General features: G+C 40.2%; 1 protein-coding gene and 1 non-coding gene across 2 annotated transcripts in view; both read right to left on the reverse strand.

The window, feature by feature from the left end:
• The window catches only part of LOC135112221 (uncharacterized), a 54,398-nt gene that overhangs the window by 27,727 nt on the left and 16,005 nt on the right, over positions 1-10,666 (reverse strand). The window lies entirely within an intron of this gene.
• Trnad-guc (transfer RNA aspartic acid (anticodon GUC)) lies at positions 5,414-5,485 on the reverse strand. The gene has a single exon. It is a non-coding gene; the product is annotated as a tRNA-Asp (tRNA).

Genomic DNA, 10,666 nt, shown 5'->3' on the forward strand with positions numbered 1-10,666 from the left:
CCCCAGAGGTCACACCAGCTACTGAGGTCATGGGGAGCGTCAGGTTCAACAGGGGAAAAAAAAAATATCACAGTAAACACAAACTAAACTAAATTGAGCTCAACTCATGAAAGAGTTGAGACTGGTGAGTGCGTTGGTGGGTGGGTGTTATCAAGAAGTCAGAGTGTGAGTGAGGGAGGGAGTGAGTGAATGGACGAGTGAGTGAGCGTGGGAGGGAAGGAAGCAAGGCGGGAGGATAAGACTGAGTGAATGAGTTGGAGAGTGAGTCAGTGAGTGAGTGAAGAAGGGAGGGAGTGTATGAGTGCTTGACCGAGGGAAAAATGAGAGAATAAGCCAATGAGTGAGTGAGTGGGTGAGTGAGCGAGTGAGTGAGTGCTTCGTCAAGTCTGCCTCGCTCACAGCAGCAAAGCAAGCGAACACACGACAGAATGATTTGATTGATGTCCTCCGGTTGTCTGTTTCCTGTTGCTGTGATGTGTATTTGTTTGTACGAGTGCGTGTATCTATACCAGTATGTATCTTCCTGGATATCTGTGCATGTGTCTATTTCTATTTATCAGTAAGCACGTATGTATCTATATATCATTATTCATAAATGTAATCAACCTTTAAAAAATATGATTTAAATTAATGTTGATGGTTTTATTTTTATTTTTTTAATTTTTTTTCCCCGACAGGCCGAGTAACACGTGCCAGTAACACTTTCAAAACGAAAATTTCAAGACACTTATCCTCCAGTTTTGGATGATCCTTTGGACATTTCTTTTGGGAGTGACACCTCAGAGGATCTTTTTTTTTTTTTTTTCTCGCATTTTATGTTGCACTAGACCAGTCCCCCTCTTACGAAAATATATAGATAAATAAATTATCACTCTTGTACCAGAACCAAGCCAGCATGACCCACCTGACTAGAGCTGCTCTTGACACGCTGGAGCACAATGACACTCACGCCCCGCGACCCGCACCACCACCACCACCACCACCACCACCACCACCAAACGGAGGCAATATTAAAGCACTCGGACGCGAACAACACTCCAGCGCGGCAACAGCAAACACTCGAAGGCGCAGCGCGTACTCGACGTGCAATCCTCCCCCGCGCCTGCATGCGAGCAATTATGCCTCATTAGGGGATGGGAACAATACAGTAAGATGAGGATAAACAGCAAGTGGTAATTACTGGTGGACTCAACGGCCTCTGTCAAGTGTTGGTTCACTAATATGCTTGCTATCTTCCTTCCTTTTCTTTTTTCTTTTTTTTGCGATTCTCTCTCTCTCTCTCTCTCTCTCTCTCTCTCTCTCTCTCTCTCTCTCTCTCTCTCTCTCTCTCTCATGTGATACTGACAGGAAACCATGAAAAGGAGAATAAAATGTCACACGCAAAAATAATGTAAATATATGATTGGCCATTTTTCTTTTTTTTTTTCCTGTCCTTTTTTTTTTTTACCTGAATAAACACTGAGCGTATGGAACCCGTACATATGGCAGGAATATTTGACATTTTTACCATATTCATATTTACGTGACATTATTCAGATTGGATATGTATATTGCCTCGGGTTATTTATTTATTTTTTTCTTTAGGTGTGTGTGTGTGTGTGTGTGTGTGTGTGTGTGTGTGTGTGTGTGTGTGTGTGTGTGTGTGTGTGTGTGTGTGTCGAAAGAATTTAGATTAAGTTAACATAGTGGCACTATTAACTCTTTCACTAATAGGCAAACTTTTCCCCTTCAATTCCTATAACATTTAAACACTATTCTCATGCTGAGCTCTTGTAAATATTTCTGGAGCATAACAAGACAAAATTAGCTTCTTTTTTTCTTCTTTTCTTTCCTCTCCTTGTAAACAATTTTCATAGTGTTAGGGAGATTAGCAAAAGACAATCTCACCAGTAAAAGGGTTAATTATGTCTTCTGAAGCGGTAATACATCTACCGTCAGGTTGTGTCACCGTTAGGTTAGGTTAGGTTAGGTCAAATTAGGTTAGTTTTGGTTAGGATAGGTTAGATTAGGTTTGGTTAGGATAAGTTGCGTTGTTAGATTTGGTTAGGTTAGGTTAGGTTAGGTTAAGTTCGGATAGGTTAGATTAGGTTTGGTTAGGATAAGTTACGTTAAGTTAGATTTGGTTAGGTTAGATTAAATTAGGTTAAGTTACGATAAGTTATGTTAGGTTATGTTAGGTTAGGTTAGGTTTAGTTCGGATAGGTTAGATTAGGTTTGGTTAGGATAAGTTACGTTAAGTTAGATTTGGTTAGGTTAGGTTAGGTTAAATTAGGTTAAGTTACGATAAGTTAGGTTAGGTTAGGTTAGGTTAGGTTTAGTTCGGATAGGTTAGATTAGGTTTGGTTAGGATAAGTTACGTTAAGTTAGATTTGGTTAGGTTAGGTTAGGTTAAATTAGGTTAAGTTACGATAAGTTATGTTAGGATAAGTTAGGTCAGTGAAGGCATGACACTGCTGGTACTGCGTTCATATGAAGCTCAACACTATTTGCTGTCATTCCTCATCCAGTATAAAAAAAAAATATCTGCAGTCCAAGGCCGCAATGTTCATGAAACTGACGTCAAAGAACGAAAATTCCCACGATTTACTGTGTGTGTGTGTGTGTGTGTGTGTGTGTGTGTGTGTGTGTGTGTGTGTGTGTGAAGTTAATATAATGGTGACGCTGCGGGTGTATTATAAACAAAGTGACCAGCAGGGGTATTGTTTTTGCTGTTACTTTCATCATTATTACTATTATTATTATTATTACTATTATTATTATTATTATTATATTGATAGTTGTAGTAGTAGTAGTAGTAATAGTAGTAGTAGTAGTAGTAGTGGTGGTGGTGGTGGTAATAATAACAGTAACATAATGATAATGATGATAATGATAACAACAACAACAACAACAACAACAACAACAACAACAGCAATGAAAAACAACAGCACCAACAGTAACCACAATCACTTTACAATAAGCTAGTTAAACAATTTTACATCTTAATGCACCGTGACATTTTCCTCAGAAGAAAATTAACCAGATTAAATGGCACCTTACTGTAGCTCGTAATACACTGCAATCTGCCAAATGAGAACGAGAGAGAGAGAGAGAGAGAGAGAGAGAGAGAGAGAGAGAGAGAGAGAGAGAGAGAGAGAGAGAGAGAGAGAGAGAGAGAGAGAGAGAGTTACAGTTCCCATGACATCTAATCTCTCCGTCTGTGTGATGCTCAGTTCCAGTGCACTTAAGATTCTTACAGATTTTAATTGTACTCAGCGGTTTATACTGTTTATCTATTTATTTCTTTAAGTATAGTGTCAGAGTTGTCATTACACGAGACACTGCAAGATGAAGCAAATTATGTTAGTATTGTGGGTGTATATTGGCATCGTGGAGGGCAGGGCAGGCTACAAGTAACGCCAACCAGTGCCCTCAGTGAGGAGCATACTTAATATTTCTTCAAGACTTTACTTTTAACACTCCAAAACATCATTCAACAACACAGTTTGCGTTATTTCTGGTCTGTGTGTTGTTTTCCCTGCCGAATATCAGAGCTAACTATAGATCCTAAATCTTTTCATCCTCTGATCTCTTTACACAACTAAAACACATCTACCAGATCCACTCGTAATCTGCGCCTCTCTAAGGAATGTAATTTTATCTTCAATCTTCTTTCGCAATGATTTTTTTTCTTGCCTTGTTTCCTTTTAGACATTTTCCTCTGTACTGATTCTAACAGGCCTACATCCTTCCTGAAATGTAGGAGGCAGAACTGAGCAGGACAATCTAGGTGAGGTTTGACCAGCGCCAGCTGACCTCAATGTTACTTCGGGACTCTAATTTTAAGTCAACTACAGATGAACCCTACTAAACGGTTTGCTGTATTTCTGGCGTATGTGTTTTGTTTTCTCTGGTGGAGAACGAGACGACAGGATTACGAGCAAAGAGGCAAAGAAGCAAAGATATCGCAACATTTTTTTTTTTTTTATATATAAAGACAAGGTTACTGCGGTTAAGAATCGATATAGGAGTGTAATGAAAAAAAATAATAAAAATAAATAAATATATAAAACATTTGTAGCCTTTTGTATCCTCTTGTAATGACATAATATAAATGACAGAAAATATGCTTCATTTTCTTGTATATTGTTTAGTGATGGATTGAGCAGTACTATGATAACGATGCAACACGACAACAGAAGCAAACAATTCTTGACCTATAAGGAGATTTTTTTTTCTTTTCAGGGGAGAATCGTAAAGATACAGGTCACGGGAGGTCACAGGAGGTACAACACCGCAATAGAAAAGATCATATTGCCAGTAATAGGAGCGCTTCTACAGGTTTTCCTTAGAGGCTGTGTGTGAGGTGACCTGAGTTTTATGTGATTTCTGACATATTTCGTTAATTTTGTGTAAAATTTCATGATAAGGTCACTGTGTGTGTGTGTGGAAGTTGTGCTGTTCGCCTGTGATGATGATGAAACACAGCAGGTGTATGTAGGCAGACTGACGGAGACACACACACACGCGCACACACACACACACAGAGAGAGAGAGAGAGAGAGAGAGAGAGAGAGAGAGAGAGAGAGAGAGAGAGAGAGAGAGAGAGAGAGAGAGAGAGAGAGAGAGAGAGAGAGAGAGAGAGAGAATGATCATGGTCTTTTACCATTTATTCATTACGTGTGGCAGCAAAGGATTTAGTTTGAGGACAAGGAGCATCAACACGCCCATTTCAACTAATGCTATGAAGGAACACTACTGAAAACTGCACTAAAGGGAAGATGTTAAGGAATTTTTCCTAACAAATATTACTAATACAGAAGACGCTTGAGGTTAATTACAAAATACCAGTAAAAGGTGTTACGCAAATTCTTGAAATAAAAATGAAAAACAATAGGAAGTACTTCAGGTCTTAAAAAAATTATGGTATTAAGCACATATAAGTTTATTGTTGTTTTGACTTTAAGCAGTATATATATATATATATATATATATATATATATATATATATATATATATATATATATATATATATATATATATATATATATATATATATATATATATCAAGATGTTAGTACTATTACATAATATTATAGTCAAAGAAACTTCGTCTGTGGTTTTCGGATACAGAATAAATTTTAGTCATCCTCCTTTGTACTGATTCTAATAGACCTATATCTTTCCTGTAATGTGGAGACCAGAACTGCACAGCGTAGTCTAGATGAGGTCTGACCAGCGCCAAGTATAACTTTAATATTACTTCCGGTCTTTTGCTTTTAACACTCCTAAAAATTAATCCTAATACCCTATTTGCCCTGTTTCTGGCCTCTATGCATTGTTTTCCTAGACGGAGTTCAGAGCTAACTATAACTCCTAAATCTTTCTCGTACCCTGTACCTACCAGAGTTTCGTTGTTTAAAAGTATGTGCACCTCCCCGGCGGGGAATCGAACCCCGGTCTCCCGCGTGACAGGCGGGGATACTAACCACTATACTACCGAGGAATTATAATTTTGGATAATTGGGATTTGAACCCAGGACTTTTTGCTTATGAGCCGTGCGTGCTAACCACTACACTACGTGTGTAAAAACTACACTACACTACAGTGTGTAAAAAAAAAAAATCAGTTCTTAGGATCCTGCAGATAGGTATCCGGAGGCGTAACGTCCTGTAACTTCTTAGAAACCTGGTAACAATTAAGTGGAGCCATGACATCCTGCAAACAAAAACAAAGGCCGGACAGAAACTTGATGACATGTAAAGACGGCAACTCAGGACGAGACCAAAGCCTATCAAGAGTCTCCGCCTCTTTAAAAAACAAAGGAGACTGACAGGTCGACGAGCGCCGTCACAAAAGAAAATATAAGAAGAAAGAGTGAAAGGTCATGATGTAAGCCGCAGTATGAAGAGAAATGATAAAGGCTTCTAGAAAACAAAGAACGGTTGACAGATGACACGTGACTGAGGCAAGAATGATGTGAGAACCAGACACCCATCGTTCACTTGTTTGAACTTAGGCGTTGGCTGCTTACGAGTGTTTAGTGTTTGTCATTCTCTCTTAGGACTGTGCACTTATTGCCGGGTCGCCCTGGAGTGCACAGGCTCGCGACACACACGAGTGGAGGAAGTTGTGCAAAAGAAGGCTAACTTAGAGACTGGTGATGATGATGATGTGGGTTCAAGACCGCAAATTCATTAGGCTGTTTGAGGTGAGAGTCGTGTCCCCTCACCCTCTGATAATGATGAAACACAAAATATATCAGTACTTTCATCGGTTTGTTTATAAGATCAAACGTTACCTTAGGTTTTGCCCACAAGAAGAAAAAGAAGAAGATGAAGAAGAAGGAAAGGAAAGGAAAGGAAAGGAAAGGAAAGGAAAGGAAAGAAAAGGAAAGGAAAGGAAAGGAAAGGAAAGGAAAGGAAAGGAAAGGAAAGGAAAGGAAAGAAAAGAAAAGAAGAAGAAGATGAAGATGAAGAAGAAAACTTGCGTTAATGCAAATGTAATCATTAAATTGTGAATATATCAAAAATTTGTTTGTGCCTCCTTATCTTATCAAAGTTTATTGTTTATCGAGGAATCATCAAGTCACTGTTTATAAAGATGCTTATAACTCTCCCAAATGCCTTCTACATGACCTTGCATGACCTCGCTGCTCCCATAACCACAACCTCAATGTCCCTCTTCACGGTGCCTCCTTCCTCCTTGCATTCTGAAGATCAAGATTACTGTAAACTATGGATGCATGAATGGTGTTTAGGATACTCCAGTGTGATTATGCATAAAATCTCACAATTCTTCCCTGCCAGTAGATTTCTTTGAATTGGTCCGGCCAGAAAAAGATTTCTCTAGCTATGTCATGACCACTTCACTAGCTCCGTCACCTTCGCTACTCTTGGCGATGCCGTGATTATTAAGACGAACCAATGAACAAAGTTGCTGCCATACCACCTCTGTTATTCCATTACGTGACGAAACCATACATTCCTTTTCTCTTGTCCTACATTGGAATAGCAATGGTGGCGTGACAGTAACTTAGTCGTTGCTTGATCTGTCAGTCCCATAATTGGCAAGAATGTGAGCGATGACAGTGTTGTCAGTGGAGCGGTCGTGACATGGCTCTGGATGAATAACACCAAACGTGCAATAATACTGAGGCGTGACACGTGATAAATGATTGCCGAGTCTGATGAGATTCAAGCAAACGCACAACGCTTGCCTCACTTACTGCACTAAGCCTTTGTCCTTGAAATGCAAGGAAGGAGGCACCGCCAGGCTGCGGGGAATGTTGTATAAGCGGCGAGGTCATCAAGGGTCGAGTGGAAAACAGATGTCAACATATCGAACTATCAGAGTGCCGTGCCCCTCAAGACGGTGACGACCAGGGAATGCCGCACCTTCCTGTCTTCTCTTCTTCGCAAATGTGCAGCCGTATTTATGGATTTCGCTGCCCTTACTGTGACATCCTTAGCCTTCTCTCTTTGAACGCCTCTTGCTTCATTACCAGGGATTCTTCCCGTTCAACTCAGATTCTGAGTCTTTCCTCTCCTCATAACATGTCCTAAATAACGCATTCGTCTTCCTTTCTTATTTGCAGCAATTCGCTTCTCGTTCATTCTTCTTAGCACTGCTTCATTTGATATTCTCTGTCCCAAAAAATGTACAAAACTCTTTGCTAGCGCCACTTCTGAAATACCTCGTTTTTTTTTTTCTCTCTCTATTTATTTACTTAAGAAGAACATAGGAACATAAGAAAATAAATCCCCTTAATTGCAGTGGAGCTGCAAGAAACACCATCAGACTTAATGCTTACATGTGGAAGTCCCTGTATGAAACACACCTATTTCCATCTATCATCCTTATTCATGAATTCCTCTAATCTTCTTTTAAAGCTCACCAGTGACTCAGCACTAACAGCCTCATTACTGAGTCTATTCCATTCATCTATTTGAAAACCAATTTCTTTCTCTTTTTTTTTTTTAATCTAACTTTTCAAGCTTGAGCCCATTATTTCTTGTTCTAGCCTGATTTATGTCAATGTTGTTATATTCCCTACACTACTTAATTAAAGACCTCTATCACGTTGCCTCTTAATCTACACCTCTCTAAGGAATGTTAAGTTTCAAAGCTTCAGTCTCCTTTCGTAAGAATACTCCTCATCCCCTGCATCCTTTAGCAATTTTTCTCTATACTGATTCTAACAGACCTCTGTCCTTCCTGTAACATGGAGACCAGAACTGCACTACATAATCTAGGTGAAGTCTGACCAGCGCCAAATATATCAGTCCGGAACTTGTACTTTTAACACTGGTAAAAATGACCCCTAATAAACGATTTGCTTTATTTCAGGTCTCTGTGCATTGTTTTCTCTTTCCAAGGTTGTTATCCACACCTATAACGGCACAAGCCATGCGCAAGTTTTAACTTTTTCTCTTGTTGCCGTTGATAAGTGTCTGTTACTTACTGTATTTCTCCTCTTCTGAAAGGCACTTTTTGCTTCATAAGTTGTCCTTTTAATTTCTTTGTGGCATCTACCAAGAACAAGCATCAAGCTTTTAAAACATAATTCGCTGAGCTGAAGAGCAAATGCAGCAGAGTGAATCACGTAGAGATGATAAGGCTCATATATTTTGAGTTGTTTCTTGAACACAACTACAACTTCCATTATGTTACTAACGATACATTTTTATCTGAAGGAGAGATGCGTTTAAGTGGACCAAGTACAGGGTCGTATATTTTCAGTTATTTCTTTGAAATACCGAGAATTCCCATCACGCCTTAAGTGTAGATTGCCAAAAGGTCTTCGGAGGGCAAGTATGGTCGTATTATTCAGGTCTACGCGATAAAGTGGCGGCAGTTGATGACCCGTCACGGCAGGGCACTGTTCCATAACACTATAGACTAGATCTGCCATACCTCAGGTCAATTACAAACCAGTAAATCACCACGACATGTGAATCCAGGGCCAGTAACTTTCTGAATGGTATGGCTTCTCATCAAGCCTCATGAAAGGTCTGGTGCAAATGTACATGTTGTTTCAAAGGCCACCATACAGTAACGCGGGTGATTTAGTTAAAACTTTTCAAGGCTTGTAGTTTTATTATTTGTTCACTAATTTCTTTAATGTTGCCTCAGGTGCAACAACAAGCGTCATACTGTCATCATCATCATCATCAGTCAGTAGGCTGCTGTACAAGAGTAAGGAAATATTGATGGCACTGCAAGGATGATTAGGTGGAGTGAATACAGAGAGGTGAAAGGTAAGAATAGTAAAAATGATGGCAGGAAATGTAATGCACGTAGAAAGGGGAGAGTTATTAATAATTTAAAACCCGCGTCAAGGGAAGCGAAGGAGTGAGTGGGGGAACCATTAGGCAGGTCACGTGAGCTGAGGAAGAAGACAACGAGCGGGTAATGAAAGGTGATGTGGGACTTAGTGGGAGGTAAGGAGGGAGTGTAGGGTGGGATGAAGTGATGCAATGTTGTGAATGAGTGCAGAGGGAAGTGTAGTGGCGGTGGGTGGATGGGAGAGGGAAAGAGAGGAGAGAGACGAGAAGGGGATTGTTTACACCACGCCATGTAACGCACGTAGGGGGATGGTTGTAAATGACATGTTTAAGAAAGCGTCAAGCCACAATGCCAGTGGATCAGAGGTGTGAGGGAGAGGCAAGGCGATCTGAGGAAAGACGGTGCTTTGTAAGGTTTGCTGGGAGGGAATGGTGGATGGCGGAATGTGGTGTAGCAGTGTGCTGGGTAGTGTGCTTGCTGGTGGTGGTGGTGGTGGTAGTGGATGAAGAAGGGAAAGAATTAAGTTAATGATAAAAATTATAATCATAGAATCTGGCTCCTCAAACACATTCTGCTCTCGGGTCTCCCACTCAGCCTTTGTCAAGTGGACAGAGATCTCGCGACGGTGTGGAGGATGCTGATTATGCATTGTAGTGAACTTTTTTTTCAGAAGGGTTCAGGATGGTAGTTGTCTATTGTACTGAGATAGTCTTCTGTGTGGCGCTTATGACCCAAGGCGTCCTCCTAACAAGTGTGTATGGCACCACCTCTGTGCTGCTCATGAAGGACAATAAAAACAAAGATTCACACCATTTACCGACACACACACACACACACACACACACACACACACACGAAGCTATATGTCTATCTCGTTAAAACATGTCTTGGGTGCAATGACGACGAATTCAGGTAGACACAGACAGGCACACCGGCGGAGAGACGACAGTGGCACTGTCACGAGGAAAGGACGCCGAACCTGACAGTGACACAACTAAGGATGGTTAGTTTTCCTTGCCAATGATGGAAAATATAAATAAATAAATAAATAAAATGTCTTTGAAACACATAAAAAATTATAACTAAGCTATGGCGGACGCGAAGCCTCTAATGCAGGAGTGGCCGGCGGGACGGACAAGCGGCGGTGAACAGGACGCACGGGATGAGAGGACGACGAGTATGAAAGACACGCTGAATATCTATAATCACTCTCATCGCCTTTGGTTTTCTTATTTAAATATTCTTCTCTGTTTCTCGAATGTTACAACTTGAGAAATTAAAACAATTACTAAAGCTTTTTTTTTTTTTTTTTATGTAGGAGGGACACCGGCGAAGGACAACAAAAATAGAAAAAAAGTCATAGATGGAAATACATAAGCATGCAGGGAATTCCGGAGT

Source organism: Scylla paramamosain, chromosome 2, assembly GCF_035594125.1.
Source record: "Scylla paramamosain isolate STU-SP2022 chromosome 2, ASM3559412v1, whole genome shotgun sequence".
Classification (NCBI taxonomy): Eukaryota; Metazoa; Arthropoda; class Malacostraca; order Decapoda; family Portunidae; genus Scylla; species Scylla paramamosain.